Source organism: Cupressus sempervirens, chromosome 7 (genome assembly GCF_028749045.1).
Source record: "Cupressus sempervirens isolate cs-2001-9-10 chromosome 7, ASM2874904v1, whole genome shotgun sequence".
In the NCBI taxonomy this organism is placed as follows: Eukaryota; Viridiplantae; Streptophyta; class Pinopsida; order Cupressales; family Cupressaceae; genus Cupressus; species Cupressus sempervirens.
In genome coordinates, this window is record NC_143124.1 from 375863737 (window position 1) to 375878680 (window position 14944).

Here is a 14944-nt window from a genome sequence, read left to right on the forward strand (position 1 = left end):
AGAACAAAGTATGGAGTCTAGTTCTTAGACCAGAAGACAAGAATGTGATTGGCACCAAGTGGGTATTCAAAAATAAGTTAGATGAGAATGGTGAAGTCAGAAGAAACAAAGCAAGATTAGTTTGCAAGGGATATGCACAAGAAGAAGGTATTGACTATGGGGAGATAGTTTCCCCTGCTACTAGAATGGAAGGAGTAAGAACTTGACTTGCTTATGCTGCATACAAAGGTTTCAAAGTTTATTAGATGGATGTTAAATCTGCATTTTTGAATGACATATTAGAAGAAGAAGTTTACATAAAACAACTAGAAGGTTTTTTTGATGATAAAAATAAGAACATGGTAAGTAGACTACACATAGCTCTATATGGCTTGAAACAAGCACCAAGAGTATGGTATGAGAGACTTCATACTTATCTTGTGAATATTGGATTTGAAAGGACTAATGATAACAATAATCTGTACATAAAGACAAAGAAACACAAAGGTATTTTTTTATTTGAAATATTTGTTGATGATATCATCTTTGGAGGTCAAGATGCTTTATGTAAGGATTTTGCAAATTAGATGAAGCAAGAATTTGAAATGTCTATGTTTGAAGAGATCAAAATTTTTGTGGGTTTATAAGTCTATCTTATGAAGTATGGTATTGTATTGCATAAAAATGTAATAAACCGAATAAATACTAAGCAACTAATATATATTCCTACATGATTATGCAAACCTCAAAATATGAAAGACAAACATGTAAATTAACAACATGAAACAAAAAAAAGAGCATAAAACTATTCAAAATATCACTATGCAAACCTCATAAAACCATCAATTGTAGATGATTTTCTTGCTCATGGAATGTGGTTGCTCACAATTCCAACAACATAACAATGAGGTAGATGGTGCTTGTGGAAAAGATGAGAGGGCTCTCCATTTATAGGAAATGAGATACAATGGATGACTAAGATTGAATGTGAGATGGAGGGCTAGGATCTCGCAGGATCGATGAGGTGTCCATGAGGTGGAGGCCAAGTAGACTCCACATGGATTAGGGTTTTGACCATTCAAAAGGGGAAATATGCTCACAAATGTGTGAGCAACCTTTGGTGGTGACATGATCAATGAGGTGTGAGAAGCATGGCTTCTCACACATGTGAGAGACAACTTGACTCTCATGCAAGAGGACAAGTGTGGCTTCTCACACATGTGTAAGACAACTTAATTCTCATGCAAGAGGACAAGTGTGCAAGAGTCATGGAAGACATGAGGGGTAAGGGAAGTGTGAACATCTCTCACACATGTGTGAGCACACCCTTAGGATTAAAAGGTAATTAGAAAAGTGATTAGGAAAAGAAAGCATGATTAAGGAAGTGGGTAGGTTTAGAAAAGGTGGGTTAGGTTAGAGTATTGAGGTTAGGTGAGGGTTAAAGGTAGGATCCATGTGCTCAAATAGGATAAAATGTAATATTTAATTCCAAGGGGGTTTAGGCAAGGAATAATTAAGTAAACGGAGTACTTAATTAAAGTGAATGGGTTAGGATTTAAATAAACCTTAGTTTATTTAAATCAAAGTAATGTAAATGTAATTAAATAAATGAAAATTTATTTAATTAAAGGTAGGGGAATTAAATAAATAATAAATATTTACTTAATTGGTCAAAAAATGGGTTTTGGGAAATTTTAGGTGTCTACATCTATATACATTATTCAGTCAAAGTATCTCAAAGAAATATTGAAGACTTTTGGATTAGAGGATTCCAAACCAATAAGCACATATATGGTGATAGGACACAAGTTATCAAAGAAAGATGATTCTACTGAGGTAAACCAAACCATGTATAGGTCTATGATTGGAAAATTGCAATATGTAGTACATAGTAGACCTTATATTGTATTATCTGTAGTGATAGTTTGAAGATTCTTTGCTAATCACAGGGAGAATAATTTAATGGCTATGAAAAGAATAATGAGATATCTAAAAGGAACAGAAGAGTTTGGTCTATGCTACAAGAAAATTAAAAATTTTGAACTGAGAGACTACACTGATGTTGATTAGTCTGGAAATATTGATGATAGAAAGAGCATTAGTGGAGGAGCATTTTTCTTAGGCAAGAGACTAGTTACATGGGCTAGCAAGAAACAAAGTTGTACTTCACAATCTACTGCTGAAGCTAAATATGTTGCTGCTACTCTAAATTGCACAAACATTATATGGATCAAAAAACTACTCAAAGGAATAAAGGAATAAATCACAAAACTAGTGATACTTTATTGTGATAATACAAGTGGCATCAATATATCAAAGAATCTAGTGATGCACACAAAGAGAAAGAACATTGCAATAAAGTATCATTACTTGATAGAGTTAGTTCAAGATAAAGAGGTGAAGATGGAATATGTCAACATAAAGGAGAAAATTGATGATATCTTCACAAAACCATTACCTAAGGATGCTCATGAGTATCTAAGAGGTAAATTAGGGGTGATACCCCTATTAAAGGCTATTTAAGTAATAGAAGAGGTGACCTATATCAAACAAGCTAATGTTCATATGCTACAAATTGATACAGAGGATCTTACTTTAGGAGCTACCTAAAGTAATCAAAGGGCTAAAACTTCAAATTAGTCATAAGCAAGGTTGTAGAGGGGGAAATCAAAGAAATTGGAAAGGCTTATATCCACATGTTTAAAGATGACAAGTTTTTAGATGTGTCTTTGGCATTGTTGTCAAAGAGGGAGGGCATACATTAAACTAATCATCATTAGAGGGAGAAAGTATATCAAAGAAAGATATCAAGAGATTTTTGTCAAAAGGTTGGAGAGTTTTATTGATCTTAGAGGGAGATTAGATAATTGTTGATGTTGTTGATTAGAAGAGGACACATGTATGATGAGGGAGATAGAGAAGAATGTAAGAAAGTGAGAGAAATCTTAATCTAGAGTTATAAGAAAGTTTTTTGTAACCTAATCAAAAGATGTAATTTGTTGAAAGAGGGAGAAATTTTGATACAAGTTTTCTTTTTGGTATTGTATTACTATTTTAACCTACTTAGTCTAGTTGAACAAGATGTTCATCATTTGATTGACTTAGTTGATTAGTTTGGTTTGCCATCAATACTAAAGAGGGAGATTGTTGAGATATGATTGAAAAGATCATTGTTGAAAAGAGATTATTGAAAGAGGGAGATTGATGAAGAAGACTACATGTCTCAATCATTATTTTGTCACTGATATCAAACCTGCTATTTATTGGTAAGACAACTACTTATAAGATTCAAGTACTATCACTTTGTTGATTAATGAAGAGGATTCAATCAATAAGATGTAACAAAAGCACCTAGAGGAAAGGTTGAGTTATGATTATGTAATGAAGTACAAGGATTAGTTAAGATACTGATGACATGATGTATTGATAATCTACTTAAGGTTACAAATGTTGGCTACACTTTGAAAGTTTAGAAGAACAAGTTACACAAAGTTTGTCTACCAAACTTGACTGTGTGGATAGTAGGTGCTGAGAAAAGTTAGTGCAAGCCAAGTAAAAAGAGTTGGAGCTATGTAAAAGAAAATTCTAGTGGTTGCCAAGAAAGATAGTTGATGCCAAGTAAAGTTTAGTTGATGCCAAGCATCAATAAACTTTAGTTAATGCTGAGTGATTTTACAGTGGATGTCGAGCAACATAGTATGTGCCAAGCATCAGAAGGTTAATAATGCCAAGCTATTACATTATGTTAAAGATCAAAGATTTTCTAAATCTGAGTTGACAAGTTTGTTTTCTTGAGTTTTATGAACTAGGTGGAAGATAAGGATGATGAGCTAGTGGAACAAAATTTGAGGTAAACTATTTTTAGGAGAATTCAAGTGGATTCTAGGAGAAGCTTCTAGAAGAGATATGAGATATGGGATAGATATATTATATCCTACCTAATCCATATGAACCCTAAATTGGACAATGGAAAATGAGTGAGAAAATATCCTATTTTCCTATTTATAGGAATGTTTAGTCATGAAGCAAAGTTGTCATGTGCACGAACCTAAGGAAGAAAAGGAGTTAAGGGTTTTACTTCATCAAGTGACCTAAGAGAAGAGTTTGCAATGGCATGTTAAACAAGAAGGATTAAAGAGATGTATGCTTGAAGGGTGAACAAGCTATCAGAGCTACAAAGTATGAAGGCCAAGCAAAATGGAGGACTAAATAGAGATCTGTAATCTGCAAGAGAAGTTTTAAGTTGTATCAGATCAAAGCTCTAATGTTACTCTCTAACAATTGTATTAGTCTAGAGTAAATCCTTTGGATTAGAGTTGACCAACACTCATTTTTAAATCTTTTAATCAAGTGGCATTCCTAGTGAATGGACTAATGTCCTCTAACAAGACTCACTTCTAATAGGGTGATTGAAATCCCTTAACTGGGTCACATTTAATAGTGCATATTGTAACTTTTAACAGGGTTGGCCTTTCATAGGGCATCACATTAGAAGAGTGAAAATGAGTAGCATGTTAGTAGTGGTTTCTCCCAAATTGGGTTTCCACATAAATCATTGTGTCAAGTGTGTTGATGAATTTGTTATGTTTCATGCTTTACATTTTTACAAGTTGATTTGATATTAACCTACAAGTTTTAAGTGATTGCATAATCTTATGGATGCATGCATGGGTATGAATGTTTTATGGGTTCACTAGTCTATGAAAAGTGTTAGAAAAGAAAATAACAAAGATAAGGTAATGAGTGATGAAAAAATAGCATGAAAGGAAAATTCCTAATGAAAATAAACCATGGTAACAACATATGTATGAGTTAAATTGTTGAAAAGATTGAGTAGAAAACCAATGAAATAGGAGTAACACTTCCTCAAATCCACTGATGCAATTTTTGATGGAAACTTAGTAAAAACTAAAAGATGTTTCACTTCTCATTGAATCGCAAGGCCAGAAAAAGTGCAGTCATGCGAGAAAAGAAGCTATGTAAGAGGAATAGGGTGATCTCTTCTCCAACTCAGCACATCAATAGAATTCATCAACAAGCAAAAAATACCAAAACTAAAAGATTGCACAATCAAATCAACACAAAAAAACCATTAGCTCCATTATTATCATGAGCAAGAATCTACAAAAATAACACACTCTGACAAGAATAACTACATTAAGAATGAGAGCACCAATAAACTACATTATTGCATCAAAATAACAACCTAGAATACATGTTACATTCCAAAATTTATAAGAAATTATCTCCTTAATTTGTGTTGTTAGTAGGAGATCTCTTAATGTAAACATATGCTTCTAAACTAATAAAACAAATATAATTATATACAAAGTGACTCTCTAAATGGTTTTAAGAAGAACTCCACCCTTGTTTATATCAATTAATGGTTGCATGGACCTTTACTGACTTAAAAACAATGAAAGAAGAAGTAGATAAGAAAAATGAATCTATAAAAGGATCTAACAGTCACTGGATCTTCTAAAAATGGAAGCTCAACCTTCTCCAAGCATGTGTAAGAGTTAAACTGCCATCAAAATGTGTTTCGAGTGCATGAAAAGCTTTGAATTAGTAATTGGCAATTAATTGTCAGTGCACTATCACTTCTTCAAACTTGCTGGTGCACCTCTAGAGTAGTACACCTTGCGCATCTTGGTGATAGGTTCAAAAATCCAAAATTTTCCCAAGTGTCAAAACTGAAATTCTAACTTTTGGGTTTTCTTCTCCTTTATGCCAGAGCTATATCTGGATGTTTTCTCTTGAATTTCTCTATAATGTCCCTATTGGATACAATTGTTCAATTTTGTGTTGTCTTTTATGTTACACAAATGTTATATCAGTGATAAGTTAGAGTCTAATGAGCTCAGATGGTCAGCAAGGCAAAAGACAAAGGTTACCAAGTTCAGAAGGTTAGCAAAGAAGGTTTACAGTGTCTACCAAGCATTCTCAGGTTTTACCTTACACAATTAGTTTTTACTAAGCTCACTCGATCATCAAGAGAAAATAGTGTAGGAAAAGTTCTAACTAAGCTTTCATGGATAGTGAAGGAAATTTAGTTGTTATCGAGCTCACTCAGTCATCGAGAGAAAATAGTGCAAGAAACAATTTTAACCGAGCTTTCATGGATAGTGAAGGAAATATAGTTCTTACTGAGTTAACTTAGTAGCCAAAGGATTTTGTAGCTTTTATAGTGTTAACTAAGTTAAGATGGTTAACTTAGGAAATTATTTCGAGAAGCAGTATTTACCAAGTAGGGTTGGCCAGTGAAGGATTCCATTATTTTGTGAAATAAAGTTTATTTGTTTAATATAATATTTGTAGCCGACTGATATATGGTTTATTGGTAAATGTAACTTGTGAATGAGATGACCTGATAATCTAAATGGTATATACAAGAGGTCAAGTTGTGAATTCTAAGTGTGTGATGGGTGTGAATGAAAAAGGACTAAGAGCAAATTTTGAAGGATGATCCGAGATCATTGAGGAGCAACAAAGCTATATTTGATCAAGAAGGATCTAATAATGTAGAATGGAGATCTATTAGTAGCAAATTTAGCAGCATCTTATTTAGGTCAATTCATTGTTACTTTCTAACCATTGTAGCAGTGATCTCAAATCTCTTAACAAAGTTGGCTTAATAGTCATTTTGTAAATCCTCTAAAAAGGTGACAGTTCAGTTGAATTATTTTAAAGACCTCTAGCAAGGCCACTCCTAACAGGGTGATTAAATCCTCTAATAGGGTCACACCTAATAGTGTGTATTGTAACCTTTAATAGGGTTGGTTTCTAATAGGGCTCACTTCAGAGGAGTGAAAAATTAGTAGCTAGTTACTTGGTGGTTTTTCTCATATTGGGTTTCCATGTTAAATCTAGTATCTCTTGTGTTCATTTTATTTAACCTTTACATGCATATTAATAATTATGAATGCTAGATGATTAGTAGTCAATTAATCTATCGAGTTATAGAATTTTTATGGTGTTTACTGAGTATTAGTAGTAACTAGTTATTTAAGACATTTAAGGGATCTGTGGATTTTTTTTTGTGGTAACTGATTCATCCCCCCTCTCAGTTAGTCCATCTACAATTCCAACAATTGGTATCAGAGCTTTTGGTGCTTGCAGGAAAAGATTTTAAGGATCTAAGCCAAAGGTCAGCATGTCTTATAAGAGGGAAATTCCAAGACTTAACAAGGACAAGTTCTTAGCATGGCAAGGTTTGATGAGACTTCATCTAGCTTCTATTGGTGATACAGGACTGAAGTACCTTGATGAGAAATATGCAGAACCTTCTAGTACATTATTTGTCAATGATATTTCTAAAAAGAAGACTCACAACAACATGATGATAGATATAGCATCTACTCTAAGTTATGAAGAATTTGATGACATCAAAGATTGCAAAACTACTTTTTAAATGTGGAACAAGCTGAAAGAAATTTATGGAGGAGATGATAATGTGAGAAGAGCAAAAGTAGAAAGTTTGAGAGGATAATTTGATCAAATGAGGATGAGAGAGGATGAAAACATTGCAAAAAATGTTGAAAGAGTTAAAGCATGTGTTAGTGCAATCAAATTATCTAGAGGAGATATCGAGGAGGAGACAATTATAAGTGAAGTTCCTAGAACTCTACTTCCCATTTATGCAATCAGAGTCTCTGCAATTCAAGAAAGAAGATGTGAAGCAAATCATAAGATAAATTTAGAGGCCATAGTTGGAAGATTGACTGCATTTGAGCTAGAGAACTATGATAATTATGTTCCAGCTACCAAGAAAATTGAATCAACATTTTAAGCCAAGCTTTCACTCAAAGAGAAAAGAAAAAGGTTAAAGGATCCTTAATCAGATAGGGATGAAGAATCAAAATAGAGTTCAAACAGTGATCTTGAGGTGGTTGAAGCTTTGCTAGTAAGGAGATGTTCAAGAGGCAAAGGAAAATACAAAGGTAAGGTTCCTCTAATCCATTTTTTTTGTGAAGAAATTGGACATATTGCTGCTAGGTACCCAAATAGGCAAAACAAGGATGAGAAGAAAGGTCACAAGTGTAATATCAAGAAAGAATTCAAATTATTCAAGGGTAAAGGTAAGAAAACATGTTTCATGGCTAAAGATTCTAATGATTCTGATGATGAAGAAGAAGATGAAATTGTTTACATTGCTATAAAGGATGAATCTGATAATGATGAAGAAATGGAACTCATTTCTCATGTGAGCATAAATGATACATGGATTATAGATATTGGTTGTTCTCATCACATAACTACTGATGAAACTAAGTTTGAACACTTTGAAGACTATGATGGTGGTAGTGTAAGATTTGGTAACAATGAACCTTGTTGTATGAGAAGAAAAGGAAGAATCTCACTAACTAAGGAACTTGTATGTGATAATGCATATTGGGTAGAAGGACTAAAGCATAATCTACTAAGTGTGGCACAACTACTCAATAATGGATTCAAAGTGGAATTTATGCATGGAAAAATAAGACTGTTGGATGGCCAAGGAAAGCTGATTGGATCAAGCACTCAAACAAAAGGTAACTTGTTTTTATCTTGAACTTGGTGAATGTTCATGTTTAATTGTTCAAGTTAAAGAAAGTTGGTTATGACATAGGAGGTTATGTCATGTAAACTTTGACAACTCGGTAAAAATAAATAAATTCAAGAAAGTAAGAGGCATTCCTAACATAAAGAAACTTGAGGTTGGTCTATGCAAGAATTGTCAAATTGGAAAAATGGGAAAAACTAATTGTAAAAGCAAGAACTATCACTTTGAATTTTTTTTAGAAATTGTGCATATTGGTTTATGTGGACCTATTGGCATTGAAAGTTATACTAGTGAAAAATTCTTCATTCTTTTTTTTAATTATTATTCAAGAATGATGACTGTCATGCACCTAAGAGAGAAATCAGAAGCATTTGAAAAGTTCAAATGGTATTTGGCTAGAGTAGAAAAGGAAACATACAAAAGACTGAAATGTTTAAGGTTTGATAAAGGTGGTGAATTTATTTCACATGAATTCAATAACTTTTGCATTGAAAGGGGAATCAAAAGATAGGTTTCAGCACCAGGAACTCTTGAACAAAATTGAATAGCTGAAAGAAGGAATAGATTATATCATGGACCATGCAAGAACCTTAATGATTGAGAAAAGAATTGCTATCAAATATTGGAAGGAAGCTATTAGCACTGTAGTTCATACCTTGAACTGAGTATAGTTGAAAAAGGACTCATTCAAGACCTCGTATGAGTTATGGTATGGCTACAAACCCAATGTAAGTTACCTAAAAGTATTTGGAAGCAAATGTTACATTTTGAAAGAATCTAGAAAAGGTAAATTTGATGTAAAGGCTGACGAAGGAATGTTTTTGGGATATTCTTGCAAAAGTAAAGCATATAGATGTTTGAATCTATCTATTCACAAGGTCATAGAAAGTGCACATGTGAAAGTTAATGAGTTTGCAGAAAGATCTGAAGAAGAAAGAAAAAGGGAACCTAAAGACTACAAGAGATTTGTTTACATTGAACCTAATACAATGCCAAATATACCTATTAATAAGGAATTTTTAACTTTAGAGTCTTTAGTAATCGAGTCGTAGGAAGTTCAAATCAAGCTAATGCCTACCAAGTTGCAAGAACTTGAGTTACAAATAGAAGCTATTGAATCAACATCTACCGAGCTCGAGCAACCCCTAGAACCAGAAGTTGAGACATAGAAGGATAACAATGCAAGCCATTCAAAAGGTAAGGAGCCTATTGATGAGTCTAAAAAATGCCTTTATTTTGTTATGTTTAAGATACTTTGTGATACTCCATTTATCCTTGTTTTAACACTTATAAGCGTATGTTTGATAAACCTTTGATGATTTATGGGGTAGAAAAATTATGTCATCTTTTTCCTAAATTATATCTAATATGTAGTATTTCATGTAAATATCAAAATGTGCGTTCTTATTCTTGAATTTAGTTTGATGGATGTTTATTTGCAAATATGTCTTATATCATAACTAACCTGATGATAAGGATTAAAGGATGAGCAGAAGAATCCAGAAGTTGGTTACTGACAGCATCCAAGGAGAAACGAGCAGCAAGGAACAACCACAAAAAGGAAGTTATAACCACTCCAAGAAACATGGCAGCAAATAAGGAGGAGCTTTTATGAGCCATTGCCTTCTCTGCATTTACATTGTAACAAGTAGATGCTGAGACTTCATTGCTCCCTCCTTAATTCCATTATCCTTCCTTTTCGCTTTCAGTTGTTCTCCTATATTCTCTCTTGCAGACTTTACTTAGGACAGTTACTTTTTTGTTATGTAATAAAGAGTAGATTCCCTATATATGTTGAGATTGACTCCTGTGTGTGAAGTTTTGGTTTTTGATAAGTTTTATCGAGTAAGAGAGAACACTAATTCACAATTTGTTGCAGTTGTGTTTTACAATTCTAAATCATGTAATGACTGATTAATGAAATGAATTAGTTCTCTTAAGCTTCTATCCTACGTTGGTAGATTAGAGAAGCCAACCAAGGGGGCCCACTTGGAAGGTGGATTAGATTAGGATAGAATAGATTCATTTTACTAGCATTAGTTGTATTTTAAGTAAGACGTAGCTAGTTAATTCCTTCCTGTAGCATCACACTTCATGAATGTTCTTGCAGCATTTGCGAGAATAGTCTAGTGGATGAGTCAAGATGGAATCTTTGTTATCTTGTCATTGTGTTTTCAACATTCATAGATTTAGTATTTTTCTTTATTTTTACTTTCCTACAACACAAGCATAATGACTCATCAAGGTACCTAGTGCACATACTGTGCCGACCATTTCAAGTATACATCCTTGGGTTGACAATCTAAATGCACCTCATGGTAGGGGAAAATTAGTCCTTAGCTTGAATAGATTATTCCTAAGCCAGGCCTAATGCATGACTATGGAACACCTATTGTGAGGCGGTTCATTTTTGCTGCCGTTGTCGGGGATGGTGTCAAGCTAGGAGCATTTTTTGAGTCATAGTTTTTAGATTAAGTTCTTTTTACCAGTGTGAAAATTTTAGTTGCATGCATCAAAGAGGAAGACGACGAGATGAATATGGCAGATTTCTTCCACAAGGATCTGTTAATTTGAATGAAGAAGTTGAAGAAAAAGTTGAGTTGTCCTTTGAAGATGCAAGTCCTATTTTCCCCACAGTATCATCATCAAGAGTTGAATCCCTAGATATATCTGGTCTCCAACCTTTCACTGAAATAGTGACTAGTCTTCTTGATAACACTACCTTGAATCCACCAGTTGTTAATCATCCAGTGCCTAACATTCCTTTTCAGTAGCAACCACATAATCCAGTCCCACCAGTCATGGCACAACCCACTTTTCCATTTACACTTCCAATTCTCATAACCAATGCCAATCTCAAGAATATACCTCCCACTGCTCTTTCAAAGTTCTATGGCCTTGCAACTGAAGACCCTGATACCTTCTTGTTTGAGTTTGACATCCTTTGTCATAGTTTTGACTACAACACTGATGCCCATAAGCTTAAATTATTTCCAGCCACATTGAAAGAATCAACTTTACGATGGTTCATGGGCTTAGGAGCCAACGCAGCTGCGAATTGGGATGAAATGCAAGCCTTGTTTTTGGAAAAATATAAAGAATATTGCAAAGAATCTAGCACAAGAGGAGATGATATCTTCAGGATATCATAGAAGGAGGAAGAGACATTAGAAGACTATGTTTCTTGATTTTTATATACACTACAAAAGAATCCTCAGCACACATTGTCTGAAGATTCCTAAAAACTAGTCTTTCTAAGAGGAGTGAATGAAGACTGTTTAGAAGCAGTGGACCTGATGGCTGGTGGAGATATATATCAAGGTCAATGGGATGACCTCAAAAAGATATGTCAGAACTACTCAAGGTCAACCATGAAGAAAGGTCGAGGACTCTACTCTACGGTTACAAAAGGAATTAGTCAAGGCATTTCAAAACTTGAAATATCCAATTTGTTGTCAGATTTCAAACAAGACATCATTAATCATGTCGCTACATAGTTGGATACAATGACTACAAAGAAGAAGAAAGAAGAGGCTGAGTTACAACTAGCTGAGTACTGTCCTCATTGCTGAAAGCAAAAGAAGGATTGCCACTATAAATTGGTTGCAAGCATGGGCTCAACATCAAGGTATGCCTCAAGACCCCTTGCGAAATTCAAATTCATATGGTAATCAATGGGAAAACCACAATACCCAAGGTCCTCCACAAAACCAACCCAATTGGAATAATGCTAGGAAAAATAACCCACAACAGTCTGAATGGTCTCAAAATTCCCAACAACCTTGGCCTAAGCAGTAGAATAACCAATGGCCCCATAACCAATGGCAACCACCCCAAGGGAATTGGCAATCTCCAAACCAATGGAATTGGCAATCTTCAAACCAATGGAAGGGATCTCAACAATGGCCTAACCAAAATACTAGTGCTCCACAATTACCCCCTCCAGCTCAACAACCTGCTTTAATGCCACCACCTACAAATAGTAGACCTCAAAAGAAAACATAGCTACCTACACAGCCTCAGCCAAATCCAAATAGTCAACCACAACAGCCATGTATAGTGTTGATACCCAACAGTACTATGCTTATGCCCTAGATGTTGCAGATATACATTTGAGATCTGGAACGACCTTACTAGCACCAAAGCCACCTCTTATAACTGAAGTATCAGACTCTCTTGTAGCATCAGAACCTTTGGTTGATGAACCTATTGACCCAACTAATGTTACCATACCAATACCAGCTCAACTAGCAGTAGAGTTTCCTTTTCCAGACCAACTAATACAAAAGGAACCTAAAAAAAGCAAGGAACAACACTTTGACATTGTTAATTAGTTGAAGAATATGCATGTCCAAATACCTTTGCTTCAAGCTATTAAGGACATTCTTCCTTATGGAAAAGCTATAAGGGAACCTTGTCTAAAGAAACTTGAAAGAAAGAAGAAGGATCCTACCACAGTTCATGTTGTTGGACACTTAGCTAATATCATGTTAGGAAGAGTGATTTCACCAAAATATTCTGACCCAGGGAGTCCAGTAGTAAGTGTCAGCATCAATGGTTAATTCATTAAAAATGCCTTAATATAGCTGGGAGCTGCTATAAATGTGATGAGTAAAGAAACCATGAAGAAGTTACAAATAGAAGGATTAAGGCCCAAACCAACTATTCTGCAGCTTGCAGATAGTTCCACTGTCATTCTTGATGGAACGATAGAAAATATTGTTGTGACCTTAGATTCCCTAGAATATCCTACAGACTTCATGATTTTTTCCCCTAAAGTAAACCTATCTGGCTATCCTGTCATTCTAGGTAGACCATGGTTGGCCACAACTGATGCAAACATAAATTATAGATCAGGGAATATGACCATATCAAATGGCCAAGCAACCAAGCAATTTGATCTATATCCTCTTGCACAACCATTACCAGATTTGAGTACATCTTTTTGGCCAGATTTAGGAGATGAAGAAGAAGAGATAAATTCCATAGTACAACTTATGATGTTACATAGGCAATCTTTTCTAAAGTTGTAAGAAGAAGATTCAGTAATCTAGAGCATCCTTACCAACACTTGTGTGGTAGGAAAAGATGTGTCTGAAAGCTCTGTATTAGAATTGATTACATATGAGGAGTGTGGTACAAGTTGTACTTTACTTAAGGAACCTGAAAATCTTTGTTCACTACTTCCCTGTGAATTAGAAGGAAGCCCAATCTCTGAAATTGCTATGGTAGAATCCACTATTCCTGTTGAACTGAGTAAAGGCCATAAATTGCATGTTAACCCCAAATTGACATATGTACAGATGGAACAATTAAAAGAATTGCTTCAGAAGCATGAGAAGACTTTTTCTTGGGATTATGGTGATATGAAAGGATTAAGCCCTACACTATGTACCCATAGGATATACATTAATGAAGGTTGTCTACCACTTCATCAACCTCAGAGGAGGATAAATCCAAGCCTCAGAGAAATAGTCAAAATAGAATTGTAGAAACTGCTTGATGCTAGCTTTATCTATCCTATATCTAATAGTAAATGGGTATCACTGCTGGTTATAGTACCTAAGAAAGGGGAAAATGGAGAGTTTTTGTAGATTATAGGGAGTTGATTAAGGCTACTAAAAAGGATCATTTTCCTTTACCCTTCATAGATCAAGTTTTGGATACACTAGCTGGAAAGAAGTACTTCTCCTTTTTAGATGGATACAGTGGCTATAATCAAATTAGTATTGCTCCTGAAGACCAAGACAAAACTACATTTACCTATCCATGGGGTACTCTTGCATACTCTATTTTACCATTTGGTCTTTGTAACGCTCCTGCAATGTTTCAACGGGCTGTAATTAGTATTTTTTCTAATATATCACATGATTGTATGGAAATCTATATGGATAACTTTACAACATTTGGAGTTACTTCTTAAGAAGCAATGATAAATCTTGAAAAAGTTTTGGTAAGATGTCAAGAACATAATTTGGCACTAAATAGTGAAAAGTGTATCATGCTCATGCAAGAGGGTGTGGTACTCAGTCATTTCATATCTACTGCAGGTATACAAGTAGACCCAACTAAAATTGAGGTAATTCAAACATTACCCATACCCACTAAATTAAAAGATATCGGATCTTTTTTGGGACATGCTGGATATTATAGGCATTTTATAATAGACTTCAGTAAAATAGCCAGTCCCTTGTACAAGTTACTCACCAAAGAAGCTGAATTCGATTGGACACCTGAGTGTGATAAAGCTTTCCTGCAGCTTAAGCAACTTTTGACCACAACCCCAATTTTACAAGGCCCTAATTGGAACCTACGTTTTCACATATATACAGATGCTTCTAATTATGCCAGAGGTGCAGTTTTAGCACAAAAACACTCAATTCTTGAAAATGCCATTTATTATATCAGTAAGAGTCTTCATGG